Source organism: Myotis brandtii, unplaced genomic scaffold (assembly GCF_000412655.1).
Source record: "Myotis brandtii unplaced genomic scaffold, ASM41265v1 scaffold568, whole genome shotgun sequence".
NCBI classification, from domain to species: Eukaryota; Metazoa; Chordata; class Mammalia; order Chiroptera; family Vespertilionidae; genus Myotis; species Myotis brandtii.
The window spans coordinates 1,045,023-1,053,841 of record NW_005370122.1 but is presented as its reverse complement, the minus strand read 5'-3'; positions in this window follow the sequence as shown (position 1 = coordinate 1,053,841).

Sequence of the window (8,819 nt, the reverse complement as noted above, 5' to 3'; positions counted from 1 at the left end):
GGTAGGGGTGAGGGCATGTGCTGGGGGTGGGGGCAGCTGGGGAGAGGTCAATGGGGGAAAAGGGAGACTTATGTAACACTTTAAACAATAAAGAATTTAAATTTGTTTTTTTTTAAAGTTTCCTCATTAAAATAACAAAAGACAACTTTGTTGCTCTCATCATAGGAAATTTCAAAGGTTTTAGGAGCTCTGTGGCATAAATGGGGACAAAGATCAAATATATATTTCTTATTATAAATCACAGTATCACACACATATACTTATTTGTAGATTTATCTAAATATCTTTTTATATATCTGTATCTATATATGTTCTATTGCTTTGCTTACCCTCTCTCGCTCTTAGAAATGTTACAGAAACACAGAAAGACAACAACAGGCTCAAAAGGAAATAACTTGTGCTAAGGCCCACCAAGACTTAATAAAACCTATTGACAGCTTTTCCCAGGAATGTGACCTTTAAATAACCAGTCAATGTGAAATTTCCTGTTTAGCACTGTGGAGTGATCCACTGATAGACCCCTTTTGGTCCCCTTAGGAGGGCAACCATGCATTTAACAATGCATTCTTTGCTAATAATTTCCTTTGTTCTACTTATTCTCTGTCTTTAAAAACCTTTCCTTCTCAGCAGCTCCATGGAGCTTCTTTCTATTGCTAGATGGGATGCAGCTTAATTCATGAATCATTAAATAAAATAAAATTTTATCTTTAAATTTACTCAGTTGAAATTTAGATATTTAACAGAAATATCCCATTACCTGAAGAAAAATCAAGTATTTTTCCTCCCATAACTTCAGCTTTATTTTCCTTCTACCATCTAAAGAAAATATCAACATACCCTCTTCTAATTAAGAAGAAAATAAAACTGTGTAACTTTTTATGATAATGTTTGCTTGATAAATATTGATTTTATCATCATCTTTTGCTGGAAGGTATTCTATTTCTTTATGAAATTCCAATTCCTTTCTATCTTCCTTTAATCCACTGAATATTATTAAATTTGTAGAATTCAAAAAAATAAAATGTAGTTCTGTGTTACACATTTATCCTTTTCCTTCTGCTATATGTTTGCCTATTTGCTTTCTTCAAATATATACAACATACTGTTTTAGACTTCTATTGAAATTCAACCAAACACATCCAGAAATATGTATGTTATCATTAATTTTTTTATAAGAGCAGTACTATTGTTGTTGTTCAAAATAAAATTTTAGAAATCAGATTTACTTATTCACTGAGGATTTATTCTCATCTACATACTCTCTCTAACTTATAATAATGAAAACTGAAAATGAAGGCAGGCAGAATTTGCCACCCCAAGATATGTCTCTGTCAGAAGGATTATTTTAGGCTGGTTATTAATTTTTTTTAATCTCAGCAGGAATGGGGGAAGCTCTGAAAAATGAATAGAAGTTAAGCTTTCATAAGGAAAATTTACACTTGCAAGGAAAATATTCATTTGTAAGGGCATCTCCTCATCTGTACCAAGAAGAGAAGAATGACTAATTCTCTAAAAACCATCATCAATAGAGAAGGCTATGACTTAAATCTGCATAACAACTTTACCTTTGTTTACTGTGCCTTTCATGGAAACCTTTCATTACAGGTCCCCCTCCCCACAACATCTTCCTTTGTCTTTAGCTGGAAATAGTATTTAAGGAGATGGCTTTGGCCATTTTGGAGAGTCACTCAGTTTTCCTGGATCTCTCACATGTACACAGGATGTATGCATGTTAGTAAATTTCTGTTTGTTTTTCTCCTGTTAATCTGTCTTATATTATAGGACAGGTGGTCTTAGCCAAGAACCTAGAATGGTAGAAGGAATATTATTTTTCCTCTTCCACAAAAATTATACAGTAAAATTCTGAAGCAGGGTGTATATCAATCTAGCAAAACAAATCAAAGAAGCAGCAAATCAGAGACCATGATATTTCTCTGTTGTGCTCTATGATAATTCTGGAATTGAAACCGGACAACCAATGGGTCCAGGTTTCTTGTCACTACTTGAGCCAATCAAGCAGACACAGAGTTGAATCATATGTGAACATTTATTCCAATAATGTAGGCTTTATGAGAGAACAGCAGGTCATCCACGAAAGTCTGCCCTAGCCCTCCCCATAAACCAGCTGCTTATATCAGGTAGAAGGACAAAGATTACATGGGAAAGTAAGAATTACAGACACGGGGAAATAAGAAAGGTATAATGGTTACAGGTTTATGGTCAATACATGCTGGGGCCGGGGGGCGGGGGGGTCCCAATGGTCGGGCACTGGACACCTCAGGCATCAGATGTTTTAGCAACAAGGTAATTAATCTTTCCATGATGATAGGCAGTTCTCAGAAAAGGAGGATGGACTGCATTCTGATGTTAGTTCCCATGTCCCAGGGCGTATAACTCTCAGCCAGGTTAGAATGTGCTTTCTGTTAGACAGACATGAACAGAGCAAGGGCGATAGGTCAGGTACAGAAACTCACCAGGGCAAAAAGCCCCCTATGCCTAGCAAGTGGGAAAACAAGAACCTAGTCCCCAGGGTAACCTTTCTTCCCCTAGCATATCACTGGTCATGCAGTTTGAACCCCTGATCTTTCATATCACTGGTCAGGTGGTTTAGACCCCCTGATCTTTTCCTCCCTAAAGATAATCTAGGCCTCAGTTGTATTTCAGCCCCAGGCCCAGAAAAGCAGCAAAACCAGATAAATGGCACTGTGGCTGCCTCAGGACCAGCTACACCAATCAGTGGAGACCACAACCCTGAAGAAAGAGCACACCTGGAAAGCTGATGAATATTTTCAAGACCCTCACCTGAGATCTCTCCTAAGATTTCCACCTGCAAGAAAGAGATAAGTATGCTCAGGACAAAGGACTCAGTGCACGCTCTCCCTCCAAGGAGCATGCCCATGCCATTCCCCCACTGGCACATATCCCCCAACCTAAGGGACTCCATGAGACTTGCATCCAGGGGAGCAATGGGCAGTGGCAGCTCATCCCGGGCTTACCCCCTCAACCTTTCTCCAAAGTTCCCTTTTCTCTGACTAAAAGCAGCTCAGCCTAGGCTTTCCTGTTGTTTCTTCTATGCCCTTCCTTGTTTCACCAGGGGGTGGCGTGGAACATGGCAGGTGTCGGTGATTTGGCACTGGCAGTGGGCAGCAGTGGAGGTGCTGCTGGCCCCAATGGGCCCCGATGAGAGCGGGATGATGGAGCAGGTGCCAGGCCAAGGTGGGTGTGAAGGGAGGCCCTGGCCTGCAGAAAGCGGGAGGGAGGCCCTGGCCGGCAGCCAGCAGCCACTAGGGACCCTACCCATGCACAAATTTTGTGCACTGGGCCTCTCGTATAAGATAATGACCCATTTTAATTCTATGAATTGAATTGTATCTGCAGGTGGGTATTGACTGATGAAAGAAAGCTTCTGAAAGGACATGGGTGAGGTCCCTTTGCCACTGTTTTGTATTGTTCTCTCCTATCTCTCAGGATGCAGCACATTTTATTTTAGTCCTCTGTTGAAGATGTGACCGTTTCATGAAAACAATCTATTGAACTGTCTGAATCATATCCTGCCTTTCCTGGAGAATATCAAGAAAGGAATAGATCTAAGAACCATTCTGTAAGACATACTCATCATATAAATTAACTTTGATAAGTAACAAGCAGCTGGGGAGAAGAATCACACATCTGCCAGCCTTCCTGATTCACTGGAATGGCAATGGCACCCAGGATGGGTGCTGAGCTGGAAGATGAGGGGAGTGGGTGGAGGATGAAAGACGTGGCTCCTCTCCCTGAAACTCTCATGACAGATAAGAGGCCTTTGGCTTGACCAGACATCCCCGATTGATTCTAAACATTATTCCAAGAGATCACCTTAAAGACTGTATTTCTTAGGTTACATGAGAAATCCTCTATCATTCACTTTTGGGTTTCTTGGGAGTCAAGGAATTTTAAAGAGATGATAGATCAAAACCTACCAGACAATGATTGACAGCTTGTTTTCTCATCTAGTTTCTGAGGAGTAGGGTGGTGTTGTGGGAAGAGCATGGTCCTTGGAGGAGGAGGTGTGCTCTGAGAACTTGGTACACTATGCACTAGACCCCATCAACTTGGGCAATCTCAGCGCTTGCTGAAACTCAGCTTTCTCATATAAAGTGAGAGTATTTCCCATACCTGTCCCACAGAATCTAATGTGAGAAACACATGAGATAGTGTGAAAGAAAGCCATCTGTACAAATAAATCACAGCAGAAATAGTCATCAGAAGTTCTTTTAAAATCTGTGATAAAGCAGGACAAAGATTTGACCAGGATACAGATTTAATGCTCCCAGAAAAAAATAAGAAATTTAATTAAGACAGCAATAAGGCTTCTTTTATAATTGTTATATTTCAAGCCCAGAATATTATCTCCCAACACAGTCATGAGGCAAAATTGGGGAGCGGGGGGAGAACCAACATTTTTTGAAATATATTTTATTGATTTTACAGAGAGGAGGGGAGAGGGATAGAGAGTTAGAAACATCGATGAAAGAGAAACATTGATCAGCTGCCTCCTGCACACCCCCTACTGGGGATGTGCCTGCAACCAAGATACATGCCCTTGACCAGAATCGAACCCGGGACCCCTCAGTCCACAAGCTGATGCTCTATCCACTGAGCCAAACCAGTTACAGCAGAACCAACATTTTGAAAAATAAAATAAAATAAGAATAAATTGTGGAGTCTCAGAAAAACTTCTTGAATTCATTATTTTTATTTTGTCTCTAAAGTAATGAATGACATTTAATCTACCCCTGTCTTTCAAAAGTATCCATATTCTGAAGGTGTGAATCCATTTCACAAAAATAACAGTCTAATAGGACAGAGTCTCTTAAATGACCTCCAAGTTTCAAATAAACTATCTTTGCTTTGTTGAGAAGAATGGCATTGTGGGACTTGGTTTGTACTCTTGGTTAGTTAAAAAACAAAAATTTGGCCTTCCTTATGGTATACATTGTCTTAATAATAAAAAAAAAAACTCATAAATTGGTGTCTGAGCCGGAATATTTTCTCTCATTTCTGCCTCTCAAAGGCAACAAAATTACATAAAAATCTTTTTCTGGCCAAGATCACACAATTCATTAAATAAATTTTGCTATTCTGTAATTTTTCCAAAGGCATTAGTCCTTCTCAAAGTATTTCTCCAGGTGCCAAAACAACTAATTGATTTGGTCCTTTCAGATAAATCTGCCATCAAATATGAAAAAAACAAACAGCAAGCTTATTTGTTTCAGTTTATTCTAAGTGCTTTGAACGTGCTCTAACAGGTAAACACACAGCCACAGATATGGTGGATTGGCTACTCAAAAGCGATTACAACCCTTTCTCCATTTGCCTTCCTCAACTAAAGAAACGGGAAAGCTAAAGTAGTCACTAGCTCAGCCTCTCAACCAGAGTGGCCAGATAAGAGTTCATTCTGGTAGTCATTAAGATGTATGTAAAATCCTTCTTCTTTCTTCTTCATGCCTAAAATATAAACAGTTTAAATTGGTGTGCCCAGCCAGCGTTGCTTAGTGGTTAAGCATTGACCTATGAACCAGGAGGTTACCATTCGATTCCCAGTCAGGGCACATGCCAGGGTTGCAGGCTTGATCCCCAGTGGGGGTGTACAGGAAGCAGCCAATCATTGATTCTCTCTCAACACTGAAGTCTCTCTCTCCCTCTCCCTTCTTTTCTGAAATCAATAAATACATATTTTAAAAAGAGGTGAGAAGATGGAAAGAGCCAGGATTCCTGAAGACATCCTATTGCACAGGCTACTTCCTGACAGGTGAACTGATAAAAATATGGTCCAGAGTGTTTAAATCACTGTTTTCAGGTTTTCTTTTGTTTTAAGAGAATTATATTTTTAGAGATACACACATCCTATGAATTCCTCTGAAATATGATGACAAATAAATAGACTCCATGGGTAATCTGGCAGTTCATAATAATGCTCTTAAATTTCAGCTATGTGGGAGAAAACCCAGATAATACTTAGCTACAGAGGAATGATGCAGATATTTTTTAGTTCTGCTTTAGTTCCCTCTGTTGGGAGAAAAACTAAGTTAATATGTCTAAATGCAAATTATGGAAATAACTAGAGGCCCAGTGCATGAGATTCATGCACTGAAGGGTGTCCCACAGCCCGGCCTGCAGCCTCTCACAGTCCGGACACCTCAGGGGATGTCCCCCAGGGATCCGGCCTAAGCCAGCAGTCAGACATCCCTCTCGCAGTCCAGGGCTCTTGCAGTCCAGGACCCCTCACTCCTTACCGCCCACCTGCAGCAGTGGTTTTTGTGATGAGTATGTAGTGGGGGTAAGGTACTTTCATAATTATAGAAGGGAATGTGCTCTCCAGCTGTGAGCCTGGCTTCTGGCTGAGTGGCATTCCTCCTGTGGGAGTGCACTGACCACCAGGGGGGCAGCTCCTGCGTTGAGCATCTGCCCCCTGATGGTCAGTGCACAACATAGCGACCGGTCGTTCCACCATTAGGTCAATTTGCATATTACACTTTTATTACATAGGATATTTTCCTCTCAAGTAGTTAAAATGACCAGAAAACTTTCTTTTTTTCAGCTTTAGTTATTTCATCTTGGGCATACTTGATTGGATGAATGGGAAATAATTAAATTTACTTGAAAACCGACATAACATAATCTGAAAGCATTGAAAGATGTGAAAACTCTAGAACTCCTCTTTAAAATGTTTCCAAAATTTCACAGAAGTTGTGTTTTCTCATTTAAGATGCAACGATTGATGCTTGGCAGCTTAAAGTGTGTTCACAATATATGTTAGTATGTGGGAGGGTTCAATAGGAAGTACAAGCTCTAACCAGCAACTCAAGTTTTGTCATCTCACTGCTTTTTATTTATAACATATTGATAGTCAATATCTGCTTATAAGCCATTTGCCATTTGACCAACTCACACCATTTTATTTTATTTTATTTTATTTTTTAAAATATATTTTATTGATTTTTTACAGAGAGGAAGGGAGAGAGATAGAGAGTTAGAAACATCGATGAGAGAGAAACATCGATTAGCTGCCTCCTGCACATCTCCCACTGGGGATGTGCCCGCAACCCAGGCACATGCCCTTGACCAGAATCGAACCCGGGACCCTTCAGTCCCCAGGCCGACGCTCTATCCACTGAGCCAAACCGGTTTTGGCAACTCACACCATTTTAAATAAGCAATTAAATAAATGCCGGTTTACTACTAATTGTGGATTTTTTGTTTGAAAAACAAAATAGAACTTTAACTCACTTAGGCAGGCAAAGAAGTTTCTAGAAAGTCAGCATAGACCTAGCAAGAAGAGTAAAGAACCAGGCTCAGAAACTGGGCAGGAACTGGTTGGGCACAGCTAAGATCACATCACAGCAACAATAATCTTAAATTCTGAGGTAAGTACTAACTTGTGCTAAAACTAAGTCCTCACTATTACCACTTCTGGAGTCACCAGGCCCTCATACATGAATTTCATCAATCCTAAGTACTCACATCTCTCACCTTCACTCTCTACATAAGAAAGGTGTTTAGATACTGAATTTGAAAAGATACTCTAAGTTACAATTTAGTGATTCAATTGATTTTCAAATTTTGCCAACTTGCAGGATTCAAATTCACATTTCTTAGGCAAATATTTGTATATATTTACTGTATATAAAATATTTATTGCATATATTTGAGGAATAAAGGCAATCACGGGAAATGAAAGATTGATTTAATAAAAGTAAGAGCTAGTAACATTTTATCAAGTAAATGCTTTGGATCCTATAAGAAACATTTGAGCTACTTTAATAGGAAAACTAAAATGATTTTTGATTCAGCCAATAAATTGGGTGAGAAACAGTCCACCAAACAGGTTCTCAGATTTCTTCCTTTATATTTTAAAGATCATTTTATTGAATTTTGTTTTCAGTTTTCAACTAGTGTTGACATTACAAATAAATCATGTAGAAATGAGCCTCTTGCAATGCATATAGTATTCAAGCTTATATGCTAAAAAAGAGAAAGTTTCACATCAATGTCAATTATCTCTGCATACTTTTAAAATGGAGTAAAATTGAATATATCAGGGAAGAACAAACCAGTGAATGTTTTTGTGAGTATGTAGTGGGGGTAAGGTACTTTCATAATTATAGAAGGGAATGTAAATTTGACAAAAACTATCAAAATTTAAAATGCACATATTCTTGGAATCACTAATTTCATATTCTTTAGATACACTTAAATTAGTGCTTGGGAAATGATATGCATACAAGATTATTCCTTTAGCACATTTTGTAATAACAATCTAAAAACAAGTGTTATAAAGAGGGAACTGGCTCTGTACATTATTATTCATCCATAGAATATAATTTTTAAAAATGAACAAGGTCATCTACACTAATAAAAGAGAAACATGGTAATTGGCGTACGACCGCTACCCTTCCCATTGGCTAATCAGCATATCCTTATGCAAATTAACTGTCAGCCAAGATGGCGGCCGGCAGCCAGGCAGCTTGAAGCGGAACATGAGGCTTGGTTGCTCCAGTGACGGAGGAAGCCAAGGTTCCCCGCCTGCTGCCGCCTGGCTCTGAGCTCCTGAAGCAACAGCTCCAAAAGATACAATGTTTCAATTATAGAAGCTAAAAGATGGCGGTTAATTTGCATATACCAGTTGCGAGGGAAGACTGAGGACAACATGGAGGCCAAGCGGTACAGAAGGGAGTTCAGTAGAGGCCTCAAGGACAGAAACGGAGCCAAGGCTGTAGAGGTGGGAGGTGGGAGGTGGGAGGGCAAGCCCAGCCACAGCGGCTGCGAGGAGGGGCAGC